This window comes from the organism of the source record quoted next, unplaced genomic scaffold (assembly GCF_019419815.1).
Source record: "Pyrus x bretschneideri cultivar Hongxiangsu unplaced genomic scaffold, Pyrus_bretschneideri_v1 Contig12, whole genome shotgun sequence".
NCBI classification, from domain to species: Eukaryota; Viridiplantae; Streptophyta; class Magnoliopsida; order Rosales; family Rosaceae; genus Pyrus; species Pyrus x bretschneideri.
Genome location: NW_025999413.1, coordinates 835,462 through 849,941, shown reverse-complemented (window position 1 = coordinate 849,941; position 14,480 = coordinate 835,462). Strand labels below are relative to the sequence as shown.

The window sequence follows — 14,480 nt, the reverse complement described above, 5'->3', positions numbered from 1 at the left end:
AATATACCAAAAAAATTATATATTATACGTGCAACACATTAGAAACAATAGTAGCTGATGGCAATATCATTTCTAGCTCATTTTATGATGGAAATGAGAACACAGTTAAATTCTTATAAAGAAGTCAAATTATAAAGCGGCCTAATCGAAAAGGAGGAGCATTTTTTAATATAAGTCAATATTCTCATTGTGTCACTTGAGAATCAAATTTGGCAGCTTAAATATAAGTGTGGTGTGATCTCAGTGTTTAAAAGTTGAAACGTAATTAAGCAAATTAAAACGTTGGTTGGTCGATGATCGATCACTAACAAAATAGTAGACACACTATGAACCGCCACTATATACGGTGTATATTACATGCCGACTTTTGATAGCGTGCAACAATTGATAAGTCCAGGGAATGAAAAGTTGAAATTTAGAAGTTGTTTGATTGTTGTAGTAGATGAAATGAACCTGTTTCTGGTTATGGGAGAGACTTCTCTACAACTTTAATATCCCACTAAGATAATGGGAGAATAAGACGATGTTAAGTGAGATATCAAATTATTGGTCTTGAATGTTACTATGAGCCATGACCTACATATAGTGTAGGTGAGTTCGGTGCAACAATTAAAACACATGTTATCACATTATTGATCCAAAATATTACACTGACTTATCAAAAATGTCGATTATTCTCCTAATTCGGGGGATCTTTAAGTATGCATCATACATAGGGATTCTTACTCGTTTGATCTTATTCAATAGATTGTTCACTACATATCCGACCATTCATTATTCTAGTGCATGAAATACATTAAGGTATAGTATCATTTTCAAATTTTAGGGCATTCCTTGAATTTGTTGAGAATAAATCCTGCATTGATAAGGAGATGGATTTTGCATGTGCTTATAAGTAATTGGGCTACTTCCCATATTGCCAATTGGTTTTATGGTGGAACCTCAACTTTCTTCATGGTATCAAAGCAAGTTGTCCCACGTGTGAAGTCCAAAGACCACACGTGCTCCACGTCACCCGAGTTGTGTTGTTCACGTGTTAGACTTGAAAATTCGCTACTTGTGAAAGGGGGAGAATGAAACAACAACATGCGCTCCAAGTCCCTCGAGTTGTGTTGTCTACATGTTACGTGTTAGACTTGAAAATTTGTCACACATGATAGAAGGTGTTGAGAATGCATCCCATATTGAAGAGAAGATGAACTTTACATGTGCTTATAAATAATTACACTATTTTTTATATTGTCATTTAATTTTATAGTAAAATCTTAACTTTCTTCATAATCTCTATTGGTGTCTCGAAGGCCACGAGTTAGGAAGAAGACACAAATATCCTCCGTATCAACATCATCATGTGGCACCCGACTGATCTCAACACTCTTAACTTTCTACTCAGGTCTCCAGATATACTCCAGTGAATCTACATTTGGCACCCTCCACTTCTACTCGATTCCTTAATGAATCGCATACTTGTTTGCATTGACTTTATTTCTTCTCTCGTATATTTTTTTATCAAAATCACGATATGATTGGTCCAGCCTTGCATTCTCCTTACTCAATGCCGGCCCTAACAGTAACCAGCAAATTGCCAGCACAAGCTGACATTATTATTTTCTTAGTGGCGGAAAAGTTTAGAGGAGGGGAGGCTACCTATCTCAGAAACAGGGCATATTATAATCTTTTTGAAGATTTACAGAGGAGGTTTTAGTCCTTTTTTTTTTTTTTTTTTTTTTTAACCAGAACACCTACCAAGAGACATTGCCGTCAGCGAGATTCGAACCTAACTCTTAGTTTAACGAAGAGAACGATTATTACCAACTCAACCAACCCTAATTCGCTACACTGATATTATTATTCCCTAAAATATTATATAGAATTATACCCTTCATTTATGGTAGAATACATTGTATAACACACTACATGTTGCAAGCTTGCACCCGCTATTTAGGGAGCAATCTTATATAAAATAGGAAGTTTTAACGAAAAATCTACAGTACTGTTCACTTTAACGAAAAACCACATTTTTACACTAAAAAGTCAAACCTGGTACTATTCACTTTACCCTGTATTTTGTCCTTATTATTAAAACTCAAAGTTTTCAAGTACTTTTCATTAGTTTTCCTTATAAAATAACGTAAAATTCCTCCCCACTTTTGTAATATTTTATCGCATAGTTGATATCCTTTATATATATCCGTAGCAAAAATCATCATTTGTAGACTGTTTTTTTTAATATATCAACTAATTATATACAGATTCAATCGATGAGATTCCTAACTAAGATTGTGACTAGGTTTCCTGTGAGGTAGTACTTAACAACTTCCGTTTAGTATTTGCTAATACAGTATTTTAAACAACTCTTACAAGATAGGAAGTTGAATTTCGGCAAGAAAAAAAGTGCACTGCTCTAACTAGTTGAATTAGTTCGCGTTTGTGAAATACTTCTTGATTTGCGTATTGTAAATGCATGCTATCATATTTCGGGTGATGTTGTCAGGTGTTAGTCTCTATGATGTAAAGTATGTAAAAACATGTTTCTCAGAAAATTGGGTGCAAAAGACATATGAACATTTTCTTAACCAATTGAACGAGCTCGCATTTGTGAAATACTTCGCATATTAATTGCAAATGGACGTCATCGTATTACAATGTGAGTCTCTGTAATGTAAAGTGTATTATGAGAGTTCAAATATTCTGCACCCAAAATTCTTTGTGGGCTCTTATGACCTGTCTTATTTGTTGAGACTTGACTATTCATTCAAACTCCATTTAAAAAGTAAAGGTAAATTAAGTAAAAAAACACGTGTCACTCAAGTAGATAGGTCACAGAAAATTTGAAGTTGTATAAGACCTATCACTTATAAGTGAAGAGAAATATCACTAGACCGTAGTACTATAAGTGGCAATTTGAACTCGTGTTATGTATATATAAACACATTCCTTGAATGAGTAGTGGCTTAACTATTGACTTTGTTGTAGACAAAACAAGAGTATATAATTAGACCTCGTGTTTGTGTTGTTTTCGTGACATACCCGATATCTTAACAGGTCATGTCGTGTAACACCCGTTAAAGTAAATGGGTAATATGACCAAACGCGAAATCGACCCATTAATATTATCAGGAAATATGACCCGACCCGTTAAAGAAGATATATTTTAAATCAATAAATAATGAAAATCTAAAAAACAATACTTGGTGAGTAGAATAAAGCGTAAATGACAATCGACAGTTAACTTTAAATTTAAGGTTTATGGATTATGGTATCTGATTTTGGAGGGTTTTAAAAATCTAAACGACCATGTAACCATCGTCTAAGCGTAGAGGATGCAATCACAAGCGTTTATAAATGCTTTCATATTTTTCAAACTTGTACATTAATATATCTTCAAAGGGTAAATCAATAAATAATTATGAATTTTATTTGTTTTGAACTCCCTTAAAATACTATTCATGAGGGTTTGTATGATTTTAAAAATTCAAACGATGATGTACCTATCCTCAAAGGGTAAGGGATGCGATCACGAGCGTTTTCAAATATTTTTTTCACATTTTTTGCATTTGTAAATTAATTATTATAATTTTTTGAATGTGTACCGTTTTTTTAAGTTACTTGATATTTTTATTTATCATGTGTTTTTTAATCTCACTTTTTGCCTATAGTATACTATGGAAAAAATAAATAAAAAAAACTTAAATCTTTTAATTTATATAGAATAATAATCTAATAATACATATTTAATATACAATATATAAATATACCTATGGCTATTGTATTTTATAGTAAGTTTTTTTAGTAGTTTAACAAATTAAAATCATCAAAATAACTTTCTTCTTAACGTGTCAAAACAGGTTACCCATGTGACACTCTTATGTAAACATGTTAATGACCCATTATTAATGGGTTATTATCCTGATAACGATCTGATTAGTTATTGTGTTGATCCAAAATCCATTATTTTTGTGTCGTGTTTACGATTCGCGCAAGAAATTGTCAGATCTATATATAATCATCACTACCATGTAATGGAGGGTTAGGTTAAAAAAATTAACATTCCAATTTTGTGTCACGAATTTTGGTAGTGATAGAGCAGCAGCTCATGTCGCAATCTGAAATTATACATGGCAATGAAATTAATGAGACGGTCCATAATATGGAAAGGGCGGCTAATGATTAATCCTTGAAAGAATTAAAGATTCCATTGTGCTAAATTATTAAGAATACTGAAAATATGACTTTAGTCCTTAAAATTTAATTTTCTCAACATAAAATCTGACATAAGTTTTTTACACGAGTAAAACCCATTGACAAGATTCCACATCAGTAAATTCATTAATTATGTTTGACTTTATACATTTAAAATTTTTTGATGCCTAAAATACCCCTATTTGAATGTTTGATGCACACAATTAATTCCATACGGATTGTAAAGGAGAGTGAATGATTTTACAAAAATAAAAAAATAATAAGTTCATTGCCCAATATATAATAAAAATAAAACTTGCCTAATATATGTAATAACACATGCTTAGTTTAGCCAATTAAATTGTATTTTACATATAAATGTAGGTAAATTATTTCACAGACACACTGTCACATCCCGGCCCGGGGCGGATCACTTCCCGGGCCCACTCCACCACCGTAGCACGATATTGTCCGCTTTGGGCTTACCATTCCCTCACGGTTTTGTTTTTGGGAACTCACGAGCAACTTCCCAGTGGGTCACCCATCCTGAGAATGCTCTCGCGCACTACTCGCTTAACTTCAGAGTTCCCATGGAACCCGAAGCCAGTGAGCTCCCAAAAGGCCTCGTGCTAGGTAGAGATGGGAATATACATTTAAGGATCAGTACCCTGGGCGATGTGGGATGTCACAATCCACCCCCCTTAGGGGCCCGACGTCCTCGTCGGCACATTTCCGGCCAGGGATAGGCTCTGATACCAATGTCACATCCCGGCCCGGGGCGGATCACTTCCCGGGCCCGCTACACCACCGTAGCACGATATTGTCCGCTTTGGGCTTACCATTCCCTCACGGTTTTGTTTTTGGGAACTCACGAGCAACTTCCCAGAGGGTCACCCATCCTGGGAGTGCTCTAGCCCTCTTCTCGCTTAACTTCGGAGTTCCTACGGAACCCGAAGCCAGTGAGCTCCCAAAAGGCCTCGTGCTAGGTAGGATGGGAATATACATTTAAGGATCAGTCCCCTGGGCGATGTGGGATGTTACAATCCACCCCCCTTAGGGGCCCGACGTTCTCGTCGGCACATTTCCGGCCAGGGATAGGCTCTGATACCAAATTGTCACATCCCGGCCCGGGGCGGATCACTTCCCGGGCCCACTCCACCACCGTAGCACGATATTGTCCGCTTTGGGCTTACCATTCCCTCACGGTTTTGTTTTTGGGAACTCACGAGCAACTTCCCAGTGGGTCACCCATCCTGAGAATGCTCTCGCGCGCTACTCGCTTAACTTCGGAGTTCCCATGGAACCCGAAGCCAGTGAGCTCCCAAAAGGCCTCGTGCTAGGTAGAGATGGGAATATACATTTAAGGATCAGTACCCTGGGCGATGTGGGATGTCACAATCCACCCCCCTTAGGGGCCCGACGTCCTCGTCGGCACATTTCCGGCCAGGGATAGGCTCTGATACCAATGTCACATCCCGGCCCGGGGCGGATCACTTCCCGGGCCCGCTCCACCACCGTAGCACGATATTGTCCGCTTTGGGCTTACCATTCCCTCACGGTTTTGTTTTTGGGAACTCACGAGCAACTTCCCAGAGGGTCACCCATCCTGGGAGTGCTCTAGCCCTCTTCTCGCTTAACTTCGGAGTTCCTACGGAACCCGAAGCCAGTGAGCTCCCAAAAGGCCTCGTGCTAGGTAGGATGGGAATATACATTTAAGGATCAGTCCCCTGGGCGATGTGGGATGTTACAATCCACCCCCCTTAGGGGCCCGACGTCCTCGTCGGCACATTTCCGGCCAGGGATAGGCTCTGATACCAAATTGTCACATCCCGGCCCGGGGCGGATCACTTCCCGGGCCCACTCCACCACCGTAGCACGATATTGTCCGCTTTGGGCTTACCATTCCCTCACGGTTTTGTTTTTGGGAACTCACGAGCAACTTCCCAGTGGGTCACCCATCCTGAGAATGCTCTCGCGCGCTACTCGCTTAACTTCGGAGTTCCCATGGAACCCGAAGCCAGTGAGCTCCCAAAAGGCCTCGTGCTAGGTAGAGATGGGAATATACATTTAAGGATCAGTACCCTGGGCGATGTGGGATGTCACACACACATATATATAACAAAAAAACAATGCATGCTATATGTAAAAATTCAAGCAAAGTAATTTACCTATAAAAAATGTTATTTGATTCAGTGCACCTACTATTCAACTTTTAAAATGTTTTTTCTTTAGTCGAAAAAGATGTTAGATTTCAAAATTTAAAATGTTAGATTGCTTAAACAAAAGCAAAATAATTTACCCAATAAATGTAAATCAAAATTAATTTACTTACAAATAAAGCAATTTTATTTTGATTCAAAATTAGTTTACCTATTATTTGTACATGTATCTTATAATAATAAAATGTGCCAAATATGTGTAATAATACATGGAAATATATATTACCTACAAAATAAAAGAATGTTATTTGTTTCAATATTAATTTACCAACAAAATATGCGTTATTGCTCATCATAAATTTACATATAGGTAGATTAATTAGTTAATATGTTTGAGCATATAGTAGTACTATATATATATATATATATATATATATATATGTTAGGGGTAATAATATGTTCAATAATTATTTGTTCATTGTAATTAAGGTGAGTAATTACATTTATTGATTTATTTTGAATATTGTGGTACAAGTTGTCAATATTTTGTAATAATAGGTTAATAACTTCTCTACTTGGCAGTCATTTTCAAATTTGGGTTTTATTTTGATGTTTGTAACTAGGTAGGTTTTTATTTAGGAAATAATAGTTGTAAGGGTCTATATCTAAAGAACCCAATATATTCAAATGGGCAAGCATATTTAATAACTGGAAACTAAATGGCTAAAAAGAGAAATGAATTATTTGAAGTTAACCGAAGATTTGATGCAAAATCGAGCGCAACGACGTTCTAGGATTTATACATCACTTAGTAAAATAAAGCTTTATTGTTGTAGTTTCGTTCTTGTATGAAAAATATGCAAATGGTGTCGACAGATAGATCAAACCCTATGGGCAGTGGTGCAAGTTGGCACCCTTACCGTCCGCAAGGGGCTGCTGGCTGGCAACGTTAATTTTGGTCCTAACCCTAGGAACACGAAACCTGCTCGATCAATGTGCAAGTAGCACGTGGGGTTACCCGATAGCAAATAACACAACGAATTAGCTTGATCCACCTGCTATATATCTAGTAACTAAGCCATGACAGCTACTATCCGATTTATATAAGATTTTTGTGAAACGGGCAATTTTTTATCCGATTTACATAAGATTTTTGTAAAACGTGCAATTTTTTGTGCAATTTAGTATCAAACGGGTCATCTATGTAAGTCGAATGTAAAATTTACTCTACCGAAATGCGTCTTTATTATATTCATTAGTGACTTAAAAATACATATTTCGATGTTTATGGTAACACTTCTAAAAATCTAGGTACTCAGATGGTGATATTTATCTTAAGTCAAATCTATTTCTTTTCGGGCAGTATACTTATGAATTATATTAATTATACGCCTCCAAATTTATCCTGGAAATTCCTTTCCTTTTTTTTCCCTTCTTTTTGTGTTTGAGGTGGATCTGGATATCTCCAGGAAATTTCAGCAGAGAATGGGGTTCACTGATAAAAAAAGAAAAAAGCTTTGGATTTTTCAAAGTCAAACAAAAAAAAAGTAGTCGTGGAATGGACAATAAAGATAGATGAATGCTGACTTTCTCTGCTGAGTTGGGAGGGTAATTTTGTCTAATCCACACGTGCCAGCTTGTATTATATAAATAGAGAGAGCACCCTCGTTAACTTCTGTGCTTCGGACTGGACTTGCGTTTCCTCTCGGGTTCTCTCTTACTCTCTCCCCCTCTCTCTCTATATATATACATCTGCGGTGTTGTCTTTGTCGTGTATCCTTACAATCTTGTACCGGCCATGGGAACCCAAGCTCCAACTAACGACAACAATTACAACCGTGCAGAGGTTAGTCTCTCTCTCTCTCTCTCTCTCTCTCTCTCTCTCTCTCTCTCTCTCTAAATCCTATGTCTCTGACACTTTCGAAAGTTCTAATGATGTTGGAGTGCCTGTGTTTGTTAACCTGTTTTTATTTTTCCGTTTTCGAATGCTCTAAGACCATCATCTTTCGTTTGTTGTTGTCGTCGGATAAAAGTCGTGTTTGTTTCCTGAGAAAATGCAGCAACATGATATCTAAGTCTACAAAAATTAGACCTGTATTTCTAGCAAATTAGAACATTATTATATAATTATATTCATATTAAATACAGAAATCATATATCAATATTATCTCGTATATGCACTCTTTTTTCGTAGGGTTTTGAGCCTTCTGGTGTTCGTGTTTACTGTTCAACTTGTTTATTCTAATTTATCAATAAATCATTTCACTTAATTTGGTTGACAGATCAACGTTCCTATCCAATTTAACTTACGGCTTACGGCTTACGGCATCTTGTTAAATTTCTATGACAGTCAACCTCCTTCTTTGAATTCCTAAACAAATAGTTCTGTGGAGGTGACTACAGCTACCTAACACAATTTATGACCACATGTATATAGTCTTTGCGTTCTCTCTCATCAAGCACAAATTATGCTAAGTTTTTAAACACATGCTTCTCACGGAACGAGGTGATATATTGTAAAAAAAAAAAAAAAAAAAAAAAAAGTAAACATACTATTTTAAACTATAAATATTTTTGTATTATAAGCGACTTGAGAGTGAGGATTCGAAAGTAAACACCGTTTTAAAACGTATGAGGATTCTCTCTCCTCGTAATCTTTCTTTATTTTTTTCCTATTTTATTTGAACGGTTACGATTTAGCCACATCAACATCTTATATTTTTTTTATATAGATAATAAGACAAAAAAATAATATATAAAAGAAAGGGAAAAAAGGGGATGAGAATAGAAGAGAGAGAATCCTCCTCCTTTTAAAACGTCTATTTCTTCGTCTTGTCATTACATTTTAATTGATGTATTTTGACTTTAGCTACATCATTTTGTATTTTGTTTGAAGTTTTGTGTGCTTATAATATGAACACACAAGACGATACTATTTGCAAGCTAGGTTGTCCAGAGATATTATTCGTAAGCTAGGTTGTTCATTTAAGAGATTTTTCGATGTGCTTAGAACATATGATAGAACACCATATATCATTATATAACTATAAGAACGCTTGAAAGAAAACTTCTCTCTAATTATATAATATTATGCGATTCTTCTCCTTTATTTTGAGCACATGAAAAATTTCTTGTTTACTCGATTCTCTTTGGCAAAATGTGTAGTATATTCTATGTTGCATTTAATTCCATAGCTTATCCTAAATTGCGTGACTTGATTAGTTGGCAAGATTAGGGCTTGTTTGGTATCCTACTTGAGTTCAACTTTTTTAACTCAAAAACACTTTTTGAGTTTTAGGCCTTAAATTCTTGTTTGGTATGACTCTTTTTAAAAATTGGATTCAAAACTAACTTAAAAATATAGGCTATTTCTTAAAAACACTAAAAGTGAGTTTTTAGAATTTTCTTGCTCTTTTCTCAACATCTTCTTTTGCTCCTTCCTAACCCTCTTTTTTTTCTCTCCCAACCCTCTCTTTCTTCTCTCCCCACGTCACACCTTGTCTTCTCTCTCTCCTCAGCCTTTGTCTTGTCTCTCTCTCTCATCACTATCTCTTTCTTCTCACTCCTCGCCTTCTCACCATAATTTTTTGCTCTCTCCCTATCCTCTTGTCTTTCTCCTCGCCAACTATTTCCTCTCTTTTCTCTTTCTCAATTCTTTCTCTCCTCCAATTTTTGTTCAAGGAAGTTTGAATTCAAACTAAAAAAAATTATTTTTAAAAATTCAACCAAACAGATTTTTGAAAATTTGAGACTTAAAAGAAAACTGTTTTTAAGTGATTTTATTTGAAAATTATTTTTAGGAACAACCAAAGTTTTTGGATAGGATGCCAAACAAACCCTTAGCTTTCCAGTTGTCACTAGGATAATCCACAGGATGGATTTCTATATCTAGAACAAATAAAGTAATGAATAAATTTTTGTTTGAAAATTAGTAAAAAATTACAAGATTTGGATTTAATAATATGTTAATGGGCCGTAACCAAGCTTGACCGCTGTATTGGTCGTCGACGTAAGGAATTAGTGCTGGGCCCGTTATATGGTGGGCCCAATGTTAATAAGACAGGTTGACAGAATTGATAATAAGGTCTTTTCAACTTTTGAGTTTTGATTCATCCTTAGAAGTAGAATAAGAGGATAACGGAATCCGGATGCCAAGTACCGAAGGTTCATTGAATTTTATTTTCCCGAAAACCCCCTATTCCCTTAGAATACCAATTACACACCATTGTCGTTTGTTAATTATTTTTCCCTTATTCGTCCTTGATTTACGGAAGTTATTGGAAAAAGATTCTAGCCGGATTCTTTTCTTAGTGGTCTAGCGATTTTGTAATCGTGACTGTTCATTGTATATTGTACGGTCAGAAATCATTTCAAAATTTAAATTTTAAAAAATTAAATATAAATAGTACCTAACGAAAACTGATCGCACGATGTACGATGAACGGTCACGATCACGGGATCCCTAGGAAAAGGATTCGGCGAGGATCCTTGTCCGAAGATAGTTAGCTTCGAGCACGTAAAAAAGTTAATTTTGCTCGCAATTAAATTAAAGTTTCATACAGTGTGTTAGAATGTGATTTGCAATTAAATTAGAATAACTTTTTTATGTAGAGTTAAGTTTCTAGCTAACCCACCTCCGACGGAAAGAACTTCGCTGCTGAAAAAACCAGCAACAGCTCTTGTTGATGACAATCACAGCTGGACACGTGTCCAAGTTGTGATTAAAAAATCAACAACACGTGTCCAGCTGTGATTGGTTATCAACAGGGACTGTTACTGATTTTTCAGCAGCCAAGTCCCGTTCACCTCCGACCATATTGATTTCATTCAAGCGAATAATGATAGGATAATACTTGTGTTCCTTTCTTGAAATACAAATTTTATATCGAACGTTCCATTTATTAATTTTTATTTAAAGATCACCCTAACAAAAAATCATTTTAATCGGAGATTATTTACTTGTTTTTAATTATAGAACAAATCAATAATAAAAAAAATTTATAGAATAAATCGAGGTACTAAATAATATATTCATGATGAAGCGTCCATTATTTGATATGTTTAGATAATTAAATGATTACCATTTCGAATAATTTTTTGTAAAATTAATTTTTAAATGAAGATTAATAAGTTGAACGGTTCCAATCATTAATTTTATTGGCTTATGGGATATTAGTCATTTATTTGGGTGAAAATATTTGATTGTTTTGTTTAAGATGCTGATGAAACATGTTACTGTGTATGATAGATTGATGAAAAATTAGCAAAGCAGAAGAAAATCGACGAGTGGCTTCCGATCACTGGTTCAAGGAATGCAAAATGGTGGTACTCAGCCTTCCACAATGTCACTGCCATGGTTGGAGCGGGTGTTCTCAGTCTCCCTTACGCCATGTCCAATCTTGGATGGTATGTTAATCCCAATCAGTTCAACATTAATCCTCTGTCACTAGTAAATAATTATACAATTCTTCAAATCACTTTGGAAAGTAATTTCCGCGTACTCCTCTCCCTGTACGCCCTTGTTTACTTCTGACATTCAGGCAGAAATAAGCAAGGGTATGAATACGAAGGAAAGAGCGTGCGGAAAACATTCTTTTTACTTTTTACTGCTGTTAATTTGCCTTCACATTGTGGTAATTCAGGGGTCCTGGTGTGGTAATTCTAGTGCTGTCATGGATCATCACACTGTACACACTCTGGCAAATGGTTGAAATGCATGAAATGGTTCCAGGCAAACGGTTTGATCGATACCACGAGCTCGGGCAGTATGCATTTGGTGAAAAGCTTGGCCTTTACATTGTTGTGCCTCAACAGCTCATCGTCGAGGTCGGTGTCAACATTGTATACATGGTTACCGGAGGAAAATCACTGCAGAAGGTCCACAATTCTGTGTGCTCAGACTGTAAAAAAATCAAGTTAACTTACTTCATAATGATCTTTGCATCTGTTCACTTTGTCCTCTCCCACCTTCCCAACTTCAACTCCATCTCCGGTGTGTCTTTGGCTGCTGCAGTCATGTCCTTGAGGTATAGATTCCGAACTTGACTTGATTGAAAATATTTTTAGAATGACTAAGCGGTCGTTTGAGATTTATTTAAATAGTGCTTTTAGTGGCTTAGATTAGTTGAAAATGTTTTTGGGTTATGGATATATAAACTTGTCATTTTTCATGACGTCCCGTGCTTTTATTGAAAGCACTTTTGAACACAAGTGTTTTTTTTTTTTAACCATTCCCAAACGGGCCTTAATAGTGCTTACAGACCAACAAAAAAAATACTTATGTCATTATTTGAAAAAGAAAAGTTAAAAAGAGTTCATGGATTATAAAAGTAGTTCGAGTTTTATAACAAATTTAACGTGTTTATTCTAAAAAGCAGTAAAGCACTTCCACAAAAAGTTCTTGAAAAAACATTTTTTTAACAGGTCGTTCATTTTGTTAGTTTTTGGTCCAAATTAAAGTTTAATTAATATCTTTCAATTGATTTTGTGATGGATGCAGTTACTCTACCATCGCTTGGGCAGCCTCTGTGGACAAGGGTGTGGTAGAAAATGTCTCGTATGATTACAGATCTAAGACTACAACAGGCAATGTGTTCAACTTCTTCAATGCCTTGGGTGACGTGGCTTTTGCCTATGCTGGTCACAATGTTGTTCTTGAAATCCAAGCAACAATTCCATCTACACCTGAGAAGCCATCCAAGGGACCCATGTGGAGAGGAGTCATCGTCGCCTACATCGTAGTCGCCTTGTGCTACTTCCCAGTTGCTCTGATCGGATACTACATTTTTGGCAATTCAGTCGATGATAACATCCTCATTTCACTCGAAAAACCTAAGTGGCTCATTGCAATGGCCAACATGTTTGTTGTCATCCATGTCATCGGAAGCTATCAGATTTACGCAATGCCGGTGTTTGACATGATCGAAACTGTACTGGTAAAGAAGTTGAATTTCGAACCTACTAGAACGCTGCGCTTCATTACGCGTAATATATATGTCGGTAAGTACCCTTTTCCCTTAATTCCATCAAGTTATAACACGAGCTTAAAGGAGCATGTTGTTGCCTGGGGTGGATAAATGAGTGTTCTAAATTGACATTTTATTGCAGCATTCACCATGTTCGTCGGCATTACCTTCCCTTTCTTCAGTGGTCTCCTTGGATTCTTTGGAGGATTTGCTTTCGCCCCAACAACTTATTTTGTAAGTCCGCAGTTTTTCTCCACATCTGATCCAAAACATAGCGTAACGTTACTTGTACATTTTGATTTAATCTTGTTATAACTATCTGCAGCTCCCTTGCATAATGTGGCTTGCCATCTACAAGCCAAGGAAGTTCAGCTTGTCTTGGTGGTGCAACTATGTACGTTCATTTGTACTCATGCTTCGTTGTTCATAAGTTTTCGTTTCCTTTTAATTATATATTAGTTAACCTAATAATTATTTTACTTAATCATTTTCAGATCTGCATCTTTTTTGGTGTTCTTTTGATGGTTCTATCACCTATCGGAGGATTGAGATCGATCATCATTCAAGCCAAGACCTACAAATTTTACTCATAAGTCCTTCGCCACCCTATCCGAAAAAGGATACTAGGTTGCTGCAAGATGCATCTCAGAAACGCAAAAAAGAAAATGAAGCCGTTGATGATGATGATGGAGAGTTAATTTAATTAGGACTGTGTGCCTCGAGGGTCCTGCAATAATCGAAGATCTGAAATAAATTGGAAACACAGATTGGTTTCATGGGGAAGAATTCAAACCATATCACCAATTGAAGGAACTTCAAAGGATTCTTCTTCTATTTCATTTTCTCAGTTTGTGGTTGTGGATATGTGCATGTATTTATATGTATCATCTCAATTTCTTTTGCTTTTGTGTTTGTTTTTCTGCATTTTTAATTGATCTATCTAGTAAAGATTGATCAAATCCTAAAATACATGAGAACAAATCTAGTCTTTTGTGTAATCAGTGCTCTTGATAGGGCTTAGGAAGAGAGTATTTGGAACTATATTTTCTCTTTATGTAGCTTGGTGTTGATTTAATCTCTTTGGTGTGCAACATTTTCACATATATTTATCAATGACGGTTTGAAACCTTTAATGGTTGTGTTATGGTGTTATAATGTGACGTGTGCCCAAATA

General features: G+C 36.0%; 1 pseudogene; it reads left to right on the top strand.

Annotated features, from left to right (window-relative positions):
* Positions 1 to 8,026: 8,026 nt before the first annotated feature.
* On the top strand, positions 8,027 to 14,439 carry LOC125474289 (annotated as a pseudogene).
* Positions 14,440 to 14,480: the final 41 nt, after the last annotated feature.